General features: G+C 34.9%; 1 protein-coding gene across 7 annotated transcripts in view; it reads right to left on the bottom strand.

The window, feature by feature from the left end:
• ROBO1 (roundabout guidance receptor 1) overlaps positions 1-13,199 on the bottom strand; it is a 688,445-nt gene that overhangs the window by 239,617 nt on the left and 435,629 nt on the right. The gene's annotated exons all lie outside the window — the stretch shown is intronic.

Raw genomic sequence — 13,199 nt, 5'->3', positions numbered from 1 at the left:
TTGTGTTATCACTACATTAGGACTTTATGCAAAAAACAGAAAGCAAACACACACACATGTACACACACTGAAATGGAGGAAAAACATTTGGTTCTAGGGAAGAACTGCTTTAAGACACAGTTCAGCAAACGAGCACTGACAAGCTTTATGTACTATGAGAAGTCCTGCTTACATTTTAGCAATACACCAAATGATTGGCACTACAAGATGATAAATGCTGTTGCAGCTTTAAAAAAAAAAACAACAAAAAACAGAAACAACAATCTTCTTCTATCCCATCCAGCAAGAAAAACACATCTGTTACAGCAAGTTTTCTAACATCAGCAGAACACGCCGCTTTAATACAAACAAATGATCAGCACTTATCCCTGCTCTAAAAGGGCAAGGAACTAGAAACTCTAAACTACTTCCTGTTGGTCAGAATCACACAATGATTTTACAAGTTAACTGTGAGTGTATGTTTGAAATATGGATCTGGGTAACTTGTTTTCTGACATAATCTGAGTTGTATAAATAAGCAAGAGAATCACCTACAGATTGACACACCTTGTCTTAGCTCCAAAAGCAGACTTGTACTGAATCCTCCCAGCCCAGAGACACTGCAAACTTCATTAAAACATGGCTCTTTTCTTTCCTACCATTTTATGTGTCGAGGAAAAAAAATAATAAAATAAAAGCACTTGAAAACTTCTTGTATGGAATACAGTTGACCACTGTCTGTCTGCCAGATGTTAGTAGCTGAAAATGGTATCATTTGCAAGGAATAGTAAGGATATCTGAACTAAAGACAGAAAAGCATCTATGAGAAGTGAAATGAAGGGTCCCAAATTTTAAATGCTTCTGAAACTTCACAGACTTGGGGTGCTGCCTAGCAAATCCTGTAAATCATTTGGCCCAGCAGCTGTTCAGATGTTTGTTTGAACAAATGGTTTTTAAAATATGTTGTAATAATTATTTTCCACGAAGCTGTTGCATTATGGTCAGAATTGCTTGTTATTGCAGGGCTCTAAGACAATGCACTGTGGTTTTGAGCCAGAATCAAGTATTCACATATGCTGCTTTCAGTTTTGGAAAACACTGCAGTACCAGAGCCTTGAAGGATTCAGACTGAAAGGAAGGATTGTGAAAGCTCTGGTAACTCATTCATACAACATTCATATTAAGCTCAGGTGAGAAATTTGCGATAGCTGAGCAGAAGCATAACAGTGTCTAAGTTTATGCTACAAAGATTTCAAATCACAAATATGCCATCTAGCCTCCTTAGGAGTTCAGAATTCTCAGTTTTTCAATTTGTTCTCCTCTGCCCTGTGCTCCTGAATCAGCACAATACCAAAACCAAATCTGCAAAATGTTTTTCTCAACTGTGACTTCTGAGGGATTGGAAAATCCCCAGTTCAAAACATATAAGAAAAATGAAAGTTATCATAAAGTTAAATCGAGGGAATTTTTAATTTTAAGCATGCCATAGTAGACCTCAAGATGCAAGAGATACAGAATTTATTGACAATTTACCTTAAAATTATTTATTAATTAGATTAGCTTCCACTTCACTGAAGCTGACAATACTCATATTAATCTCAGCTGTAGTTAGTCAAATCTTTTCTTCTTTTGGCTTACATAGGAACTGAGATGACTTTTAAGAAAATTTCCAGTGCTTTAAAGATATGGTTCCCTGAACATTTAAAATAAATATACATCCCTTAGTTTTATATATATATATATATATACACACACACATCGCAACTCCACTTAAAAAATTCCCTACATCTGAACATCAGATGCATTATTCAACCATATTGAATCTTCATGTATAGGAAGGATTATGTAACTTAATTACCTCCAGTTTCCTCTAAGAATATTCAGCCACATATGAAAAGGATCAAATACGTCACTCCCATAGCTATTACACTCTAAGTCAAACCAGCAGCTAATTTAGCTTCTCAGTCTCCCATCATACAACTGGATCCAGCTTGACAACGTCAGCTTTGGGTATATACATATTAAACAAAACATGCTTATACTTCTGTACTGCTGTGCTTCCATTACAAGAGTGGAGGAAAAAAAGTGAGTTTTCAACAATTTTCTCAAAATTTGGGATTTCAAAGGGAGTGGCTTGATGAGTAAATAGATATTTAGTTACTATTATCAATAATCAGAAAACAAAACAAAACAAAAAAAAACCAAACACCATTCTATACCATTCAGAATAATCAAACAGAGTAAGAAACACTGCATAAACTAGTTTAAGGATTAATATGAATTGCACATATTTGCAAACTAAAATCATTAATTTTAGGGACAATCACAGGCATGTTATCTATCAGAGGAAATAACAGATACAAACGAGCAGTTCTGGACAAGATTGGCTCTTAACATCTGTTGGAACCACTGACCAGTACTATAATGTAATCAGATTTTTGTTAAAGCATTGATACATTTCTCTGGGTGACTTTTTAGCTTCTAAACTGAACAGCTACTTAAAGTGTTGAACTTAATGTTTCCTAGTTCCTTTTCATTAAGCCTCCTGCATAAAGCTAGAGAAAGAAATATTGAAAGTGAATTATTCTTAGTATAATCTATCCTATCTTTGGTTCATGTCACAACTGTGGCACTTCCACGCAGCATATCACCCTTGTTCTTGCAATGTCTGTGCCCCAAGCCACCTGTTTCAGAGCTAATACTTAGCTGTCAAAGATACAACTCTGTTTAAACTTCAAAATGTCCGCGTTTCTAATTCCAGATATGTTGAATCATAGCAGTCCATTAAACAATAGTTACAATGCGCAAAGCACTTTGCAATCAGTAAGGGATTATCTTTAATGGACAAAAAATACAGATTAACAGGACATTTTTAGTGTTTTTTTATTGTTGTTACTTTTTTTTTTTTTCCCCTTTTCTTTTTAAAGTAGATTAAGGAATGCTTCGAGCTCTTTTATACATAAACCTTTATTTTAATATAAGAAAAAATTAAGCTTAGAAGTTATCTAAAGTTCCAAGTTTTGTATGCAGTAAGAGCCTATTCCCCTACAAAAAAGGCTAATAGGTTTTGTTGAAAACCCCGCAGCAGGATGAGATTACATTGTACTGAACTGGAAATACAGTAAACAAAAATTCACTGAGTGAATTACTACATTAAATGCAGACATTTTCTTTAAAATCAGCTGAAATAAACTCTTCTTGTAAAATTACTTTTAGTTTAAGCACTTTAAAAGAAAGGATCTTTCATGCAGTAAGAACTTTGATGTTCAACTTTGATCGGGTGGTTTTTTCTCTGTGGTTGAGCACAGTTGTTTGATCCACGTGAGAAAGAGGTTCCCACCAGATGTCAATAGTTAGGCTAATGTTATCAAGTGAAAATAAAGAATATCAACAGGTGAGATTTTAAAAGAGCTGTTTGTTGCCAAATTCAAATTACAGAAAACAAGTACTGTATAAGAACACAGAAGTCACAAAATGAGGATAAAATCTTAAAGAGTACTGTTCATTTTTCCTACATGTACCAAACATGCAGTTACAGACTAGCAGCAGTATGACCCAGACACACACATTATCCTGCTGGAGAGATGAGATTACCATCTTCAGCTGCTTATTCATGCTCCTTTACCGAAGGCTTTCAGTTCTGCAGAGATCTGTTTTAAAATGTTAGCTTAAATATAGGCCAAGTATAGCCTTTCCTTAACTTAGTTTTGTCAAACTAATTCCATACAGTTTAAATAGCATAGTTTATTTGAGGTCTTCTAGAAACAGATCATCTTTGACAGAACTGGGTTAGACAGCAGCTACGCATGCAGTTACACTGCATGTCTGAGTGTGGCTGCAATAACTGTAGGGGAGGACAGAAATGAAACAGCTGGGGCTGAAACCTCTTAACTTGGATTAACTGTAGCCAGAAGAGCGCATCTGACCTAATTTGACAGAAAAACGGTTAGCATCCCACTCAGCCAACTCCCAACTTCTGTGGGGCCACATGTACCGAGGAAAGGGATGAGGTTATCTCCCAATCCCTACTTTCTGAGCAACACAGTAAAGAGATCAATCATCTGCCTACAATTAAGTCTAGTACTTCAGCCGCTGGGATCTAGAGAAAGTAAATTCCACAGCACAGAAATTCCTCATAGATCCAAGATAGCCTCTGCTTACGGCTCTTCTGTGTTTCCAAACATTATGTATATATATATATATATTTCTATATATATAAATATATTTCTAAATATATATAAATATATTTCTAAAGATTAAGCACACAATTTTTCTTCATCTAAGTAAGAGTTTTTTGAAAAACTATACAGGAAACTGATGTCATTTTCTTTAATTTTAAAACAAAACAAAAAACAGTTTTCATTTAGGTTCCTTTAAGTGTTCTTTCCTGCTGCCCAGACTAACACATTTTTAAGTGGATTGTACATTCCTTGATTTTATTTATTTGAGATTTTCACTATAAGGTTTTGATTTAAATTGAGTATAAATACTTGTATTTGTTTAACAGAAAAGTTAAAATGAAACCACACTGCATACACTGGAGTTTTGTAAATATTTTTGCAGAAATACATTTTTTTAAAATATCCACTATCTCTTGAGAGAATAGAATTTTAAACCTATACTAGATAAATATTGACTTTCTTCAGTGCCTCCTTTGTATTCCCTTCAAGGTAAGAAAGCACTGCAATAAGTGATGGCCAATGGATATACGAGATGCTTTACTGCATCAGCTTTATGACAACCTGAAATCTATTACTTTCCCCACTAAACTCAAACCTAGGTAGCGTGGCATTGACATTACTTTGAACTCCTTCCTTATGATTAAAAGCTTGACAGGCTTCGAGCAGGAGGGGGTTGGCACTAAATGTTCACCATAGGTCCCCTCCAACCACAAGTGTTATGACTGTATTTTATAACAATCAGTTTGCTGCATTTACATCTTTAAATATTCCAAATAGTAGAAATATTCCTAGGCTCATTTTCTGTAAAAACTTTATTAAATTCAGTACCACGCCTATTACATTAAACTTGCAGGAAAAGACCTTCATGCACACTAAATGACAGAACATTCGACTAAGTTCACAAAGGCCCTAAAGGTGCAAGGCCACTTAAAGAGACTGTAACAAATCATTTTCTCTAACAAGTTCTATAACAAACCTCTACAAAAGCTTCCATGAGTCCATAAGCTTATTTTAAGTATAAAACAACAACAACAAAAAAGTAAAATACCAGATCCTCTTTACATCAATTTATGATTCATTTTGGTTTTATTTTATTTATTTTTAAATGGCATGATATATTGCTGGTCATTATACAAGAATTGATATGTTCCCGATGAGCATCTTTGAAGTCTCAAAGGGAAGACCTTTCACTAGAAAAACTAGTTTTCTCCCTAATAACGTCTTACATCTCAAAACTACTGAAAAATGTAGGCCTTTCTGTATTTTTTGTTCTCTTAGAGCTCATCATCAACTAAAATGTACTGGGAAATAAAGAGAAAAGAGAAATACTACTTCAAAACTTCAACAACCATTTTTATTTATCTTAATTTGAAATTCTAGCTCATCAGCCCTTAGCTGATAACATTCAAGAGATTAACATATAACTCTCCTTTATCTTTCAATTTCAGGACCCCAACTTTTCTTTTTAGAATAATTTCTCTTATAAGAAATACTGTATTTTTCTTTTTTCTTTTTTTTAATTTTTTTTTATTTTTTTTTTATTCCACCTTTTTATAGCAAGGAATTATGAACACCCAGAACGATTATACCTGACAAAACAAGATGCCTCTCCATTTACCTTTACCTTACACATTGCAAGCATCCAGATAAGAAGCAGAAAAAAAGGATTCAAATATATACTAATTTATCCATCTACACAGTGTATATACACCTTATTACTTTCTCTTTAAATAGGTCAGAAAGATCATCTTTGTTATCACTGAAATCAGATGCTTACAAGGTTAAGAAAGAAGGTTCTTACTTCATCAAAGTTATTACGTTAACCTTATAGTTATTCTCTCTTCATCATGGAAACAATCACCATAAAGCTTAGTTGTCCTCATCATGAAGAACACAATACCCAACAGCACTAAATCTATTTCTAGACATAAAAAGGGTGAGAGCTTTGAGACAGCATTTTCTAAGGTACTTTTGATAAAATCCTCTTTCAAATAGACCTAAAGAACATTTCTTTCCTTCTAATCAGCTCTTCTACAGCATTTGCCCTTTCTAATTCTTGTTTTAAGCATCAGCTTCCCAAATGCATCTGGGACTTCCTCAAGAAAGTGAAAACTAACATTTCACAATTAGTGCATTAATAAAATACAATTGCAAAGCCACAACTTCTTATGAAAAGTCTTTACTGCATGAATTAATTGAAAAATATTGTCTACTTTTTAAGGCAGTGTTTCTCTATGCACTAAATTAACATGCTTTAAACAAGACTCTCAAATTTGTCCTGAATTTTTCCATCAACTAGTAAATAAATGACTCAAGTGATACACATGTGCTTCATTAAACATTCTTTTTAAACGAGAAACTAATGAACATGTGACTGAGAACAGTGAAAGAAAATTAGGGTATGCTATCTAATTTGCATTACTTATAAAAATGCATCTATGTGATCACTGCCATGCCTTAATGTGCCATTCACTTAACTTGTTTCTACTTGCAATTAAAAAAGAGGAGTGCAATGCATTCCAATGATTGACAAACTGCTAAAGTTAAAGAATGAGTAGATCTGGTGAGGAGTTGTGGTTATTTATTGCTACTATACATACGTATTTCAGATATGCTTTCTACTCATCAACCACAAGAGTCTCCAATACATGTGTATGGGAACAATAAGATAAAAAACAAAGAACACTAGGCATTAGACACACACACTCAGCCATATGTCTCAGCAAATCATCTTAACCAGAAGTAATACTCTTCAAGGGAAGATTCTCCAAATCTCTTAAAGAGAATGACAAAAACTCACATAATTAAGGTCAGCCATGCAGAGATCATTACTTTTAATTTAACTTCCAGTGGCTTGAGACTTATCCACAATACAATGCTGAACTCACAACCAACTATACATAAAAGTAAGAATAAACATATAACAATAAGAAAAATGTGCTTGCTTTCATGAAGGAAGTAGTTACTGAATTCCAAGAGGCCTTCAACACAGTTTATGAAAGTATGTAAATCTTTACAATTGATAGACTGACAAAATTTGACATAGCTTAGAACCACTGCCAATAGCTTTCTTGGCTTGCTGTGGCTAAGGATCCTGTGGGAAGCCCTGAGAGGAGCTCCCACAAAGAGCAGCTATCTCTGGAGGCCATGTGAGCTCAGTCCTGAAGTCCATTTTGGACAATCTGAAAACCATCAAAAACCCAAGGTAAGAATTAAGACAAAGGATCGTTCATTAAGGACTAAATCCACGGATACAAGAAATAAGATCATCAGGCCAGAAGAAGACAGCTAAGCTTTAAAAGAGGCTGAGAAAATAACACGTAAAAACAGGGCATAAGAGGAGTGAAGGGAGGAAGCATGGAGCACTGAGGACCTGCAACTGGGCAAGGAAAGCTTCATTTTCCTACAAAGGTGCAACTAACAGATTAGATGTAGTTGAGTGCCCACAGGTAGAGGTGGCTGAGGAATAAGGATTTATTTTTTTCTGTACTGTGCAAGCATCAAAATACAAGAGCTTCTGTGTGAAACCTGCAAAGCACAACTGTACTATGTAACAAGTTACTTTTGATTGTTGTCTGCTCATGTGGTAGTCTATGAATTTACAAGATGCCATCAGTATTAATTCCATTAATGCCCCATCCTGCATATCATCAGCTCACTTCCAGTACAACAATATTTCATAGAATCATAGAATCATCAAGGTTGGAAAAGACCTAAAAGATCATCCAGTCCAACGGTTCACCTATTATCAATAGCTCCCACTAAACCATGTCTTGAAGGAGTCTCAATTTCCTATGGGATAAAAGCATATTAATAACTACTACTGTTTTTTGACAAGTGCTTCTAAAGTTTCATCTGTAGTTCTTCTGCTCCTCCTTCTCTTGGATTAACTGATTTGTGTACTAAATGGTAAAAAAAAAAAAACCACACAAAACAAACAACAACAAAACAAAGACAAGAACAAACATTTCTTCAAAATGCAAATGTTACTTACGACATAAAAACAGTCCAAAAAACAAACTGTGTATCTACATTCTCCTTCTCTAGTATTTTTTACTGTTATCTTAATGGAGGAATAAATTTCATGAATGAAAAATCAGTGCTGCTTTCCATTCACTGAGCTATGTGAAAGTTAATGTGAAGCAGAATTAGCAGTACATTCTGTATAGGTACAAAACTGCTTGGACTACCTTCAATGTTATAACTGTGGTCAGGTGGTTTTGCTTCCCTCCCTGCCATTCCCCTTCCTCCCCCCCCCCACAATAACTGAAGTCAGGAAGAGATTAAAACTTACTTTCTTCTTCCCAGTAACAAAATATTTAAATGATGACAGCATACTGAGAAAGTAAACCCAGGGACCGTGGCTGCTAATTACTCCCATTTCCAATCCTCTTAACTTTGAAGCGCTGCATCTATTCCATAACATACAGCGGGAATATGCATGAGTTGTGATTTTCCCTACAGAAGAGGAAAAACTAATTAACAACCTGAAGGCTGAATCCAGTCCCACAAGACAATGCATTTGGCTCTCACAATGGCCTGGAGCAAGTCTGCTCAACCCCTACTATGCTAAACAATTTGCTTAGCTCACAGTACAGCAGGAAAGAAAACTGAGTGAGTCCCACCTTGTCCAGTTCCCTAATCAAAAAGCAGCTAAAACAAAACTAGGCAGAGCCAAGCTGTAAGCAGGCTGGGTCATTCCAGGGCTAAACGAGGGGAAGGGTAGCTTCCTGCTGCAGTGACTCCCACAACCATACTAAACTCCAGATCCAACAATCTTTTCACAATAGCCTTTTAAGAGATAGCTTTACCCAAAATTCCAGATAATTATGGCATACCAACAGTGAGATAGTATTCCAAAACAGAGTGAAGCTAGCATTATTCCTGTATGGGGCCTACAGTATCTCCTAATGAAGATTATAATCCTGTAGCAGAGTTACACTGGATGTTCCTGATGTGGGCACAAAGCACCCTAATTCCCTGCAATATATAGTAAAACTGAAGGGTAATATTTGACCCTTGCAGGTTTTCCTTGTGCATGTATGAAATTAAAAACAACACCAACCAGTTTCTGCAGGAATAGCCTTCATGCAACAGGGACACATTAAACTGGAGTTAGAAAAGCAAGCATCTCTGTTATCAGGTTATCTAGAGTATGGCAGCTACATACTATTCACATCTCCGTTTTACAGCTTTCCCTCTCTGGATAATGGAGGGTTAAAACAGTCATCTTGGTATATTCATCTGATCCATGGGCAGCTGGGAGGAAAAAAAAGGGGGGGGCAGCCTATAACCATACGGAATTGACAATTCAGGGTCTACAGAAATAAGTCCATGGAAGGGAAACTGAAAATTACATGCTACAGAACTAAATTTATATCCCAAGCACCATCCAAAGAGGATAATTGTGGAATGCTTCAAAAGGACTTTTGAAGTTATTTGCAATTAGTACTATAAATAGCTATGAAACATCTCAAATAGTCCTTAAAGCCTACTGATGAAGAGAGGGTTCTTGTGAGCAACAAATATAACAGTGAGTTCCCACATCCTTCTACAGTTGACAGATGTCTTTGTGACTCTCGGAGACCAATACTTCGTTTTCTCCCTGAATCAGTTTTTCTGTCTACAGAACAGGAATAGTAAAAACCTCCTTCCTACCCAAGTACAAGCTTTAAAAACTTTACTTGAAATAAATAAATGTAGTTATGGAAGCATGCACTTCTCAGGATACTCTGAAAAACAAAACATCACAAAGCAATAGCAAAACTGCTGAAACAAAGCATATTTATTTATTTATTTTCTATATAGGGACATTAATTAAAATTAGACAGATGGTTGTTTTCTTCATTCTTAGAGAAAACTGTAACTCTTCCGGGTAAAATAAAATAAAATAAAATAAAATAACAGTTTTCAGCATTTTAAAAATAAGCGGTTTGCAAGGTCTACCCTTGATCCTTTGTTAACATCACTGAATTGGTTCAGCCATTAATGAATAAGGGTACACCTTTTTAAATTTTATTTTATTATTTATTTTATTTTATTATTTATTTATTTATAAAATTTGTATTTTACATGCAAATTCCACAAGTATTTATCTATTTGATTATTGTTAACATTCTTATACTGCATCTATATTAGGAAATGTTGCCATCATATGAAGTATCTTGACAAAAGTACTGTGCTGTGTATTTATCAAAGGATGGTCCTTTCCATTGTATTTCAGTTTATTTCAGAACTGTTACATAGATAAGTTTTCAAATACACTGAAGAAAAACTGATTAATTAGTCAAAAACATGATAGTTAGAAAGAGCAGTCTAGAAGACAAGACAGTTCTATAAAGTATCTTAGAAAAGTCATCTTATCAGTGGAGCCTTTCCTGTTTTAAAACTTGACTACAAACTACACCAAAGAACTAATTCCACTAATAAAAAACTGGAGCCAAGCAAATTATCTTGAGATAAAGAAGTCTATGAGAAAGACTCACGCGTATCTAGTGAAAACTAAGAGCAGCATGTTATTCAAGGAATCTGCTTAATTACTACCATCTTATTGCTCTGGCATCTTTAGTCCACATATTCTGCACACATAAATGTGGGGGAAAAAAGCAACGTGTATTTACATCAGAGAAAAACTGTAGGCCTTTTCTATACACTCTAACTTTACAGAAGTTTTATGTAAGGTTAAGATACTGAGCTGAATACCAGACTTAAGGAAGTTTACAATAGCAAGCCTTTTACTAATAGGGACTCAGAAACAGAAATAACCAAGACTGCCTTTATATCTGGAAATTGGTAGAAAAACCAAAATGGTAACTGTATGTAAAATAGTACATTTGTATATCTCTAAGACTTTATTTTTTTGAAAAGCATAGGAATATTAATCGAAAGCATTTTAAAGTTTTAAGTTGTAATATCATAAAAGCTATTTTTATAGCATTTTTTCACTTTGTTATGAACTTTTAGACTCCAATCATAGCACAAATAGGTAAGATATTAAATATCAGTCAAGACCCACCTAATGTACAGCTCTTCTCCAATCAATTTTGGTAGCACAGAAGGTCAAAGACGCTTGGTTTAGAAAGTCCACATGTGTTTAATCTTTGATTAATCAAACAAAAAGTAAGCGCCTCCAGACATATTCCTTTTAATCACAAGAAGGATATCTTTTCAGTGGCTTTGCTTGCAAGAGCAAGTCAGCAGATGTCTGTCTGGTCTGAAGGGAATTTCTCCTTCTCAGGAGAAAACAGTTTAAATAGAAGAGGAACGGCCATATGCTGACTATGCACTGCTTAACAGATGACGTAGAGAAGCCTCCACTACCACAGGGAGTAGAACAGGGCAGTTTTCAAATTAAATTTCTTTCAAATTCAAAGCAATCAGCTGAAATCAGTTTACATACAGGATCCAAGTCAGACAGTTCTCATCAAAACAGTTTGTAGACACAACAGTGCAAATCCATCTCTGTCAGCAGCATGATTTTTAAGAAAGGTTTGACTGTGCTGACAGTAAAAAAATAAAAAATATTAAAAAAATTAAAAAAAATAAAAAAATTCTTCACAGTTTTAAATACAGCTGTTATCTTTCTTTTCTGGTGGATGATAGTTCAAAATAATAATGAAATCTCATCCATATGAAGTACTTGGCAAAAGTTCTATGTTCACACACTAAAAAGTACCAACATAACATACATTCATACCCCAATTTAGCTCAGGAGTAGGTGTTTCAGTACTTCAGAAAAATGTGTTTTACAGTGCAGGACTGAGATAAAAAGGCAACCAAACACCAATGCACAAGTATTATGAGACAACATTCTGTTTAACTTCACGCTTTGTCTACACTATCATCTAGGAAATGTAAACACTAATTATAAGAATTAACATATTTGCTTCATTTAGTTACCTCAGCGTGCCAGAGAGAATAAGAAGTTCAGTTTAAAGCAGAAGCTGGAGAAGATACTAGTTTATTTGTTGAAAAGTGCATTTAAAAATTACCTTAGAACAGAAAAAGCCCACTAACTGTAAACAAACAAACAAACAAACAACACCAACAAATCCAAAACAATGTTAAATGATCCCAATCCATTTGCTAAACTCCACCATAGATCTCCCTCTGAACTCTGCTTCAGGGTCTGTCTTTTACAGTCACAAAGCATATGATTTTAAGACCTATCAAGGAGTATGCCAACTAATACTTAGAGAAGTTTGCAGCTGAGATTGAAACAGACTGTAGTGCCAAGATCTCTAATTCATTCTTCATATAATAAGGATGCCTCCCTTACTCGATGCTTCTTATTGCTGTTGTAATCCACAGCTACAAGGCTAACAATATGGGCTTCCAGTCATCTGCACAAAACAACCAAAACTGTAAAACACTAACCTTATGCATGCACACTATATAACCTCCAGATCTTTAAATGTTACTTAGATATTCCCAATGTCTTTTACATAACACATGTGCTATTTTCCTTAAATTATAGACTAGCACATAATTTCAGAAATTCTTTCATACAAAAGAAGTATGCCAGTTTGGATACATACTTAAGTAACGGTATCTTCAGCCAAGCTTTGGGTTGTGTTTTTTCTTCTTTGTTTTCTACAGATTTTTGTGTTTTTTTAAAAAAAAAATCTGTACCTCCTTCATTCCTTAATGCATAAGTTAATCAGCAAAGTGCGAATATTCAATTTCTCTTCCTGTAAGGCACATCCCTTATTTTACTCTGTCCTGAAGCCAGACACAATCTCCAGGTCAAATCTTTGGTTTACACACAAAGCACTTGATCCTGTAGAGAGGACTACAATTTAGATGGCTTCGAGAACATCACTGATTTTGTGGGACTGCTTTCTAAATTTCTAAAATATCAAATAAAAACACAGGAACCAAACAGAAAAACAGAGGGGTTGCACAGCTCCTGTTTGCACTTCATGTCTTTTTCTAGTTGGACCTACAGAGCAGCTTCTGGGAGACCGCTGACATGGCAGAGCACTGCTACTCCCTTACAGAAGCTGTGCAATTGAAATAAAAGAGCATTTGCAAGAAATA

Source organism: Coturnix japonica, chromosome 1, assembly GCF_001577835.2.
Source record: "Coturnix japonica isolate 7356 chromosome 1, Coturnix japonica 2.1, whole genome shotgun sequence".
NCBI lineage: Eukaryota > Metazoa > Chordata > Aves > Galliformes > Phasianidae > Coturnix > Coturnix japonica.
This window is presented reverse-complemented; position numbering and strand designations above follow the sequence as displayed.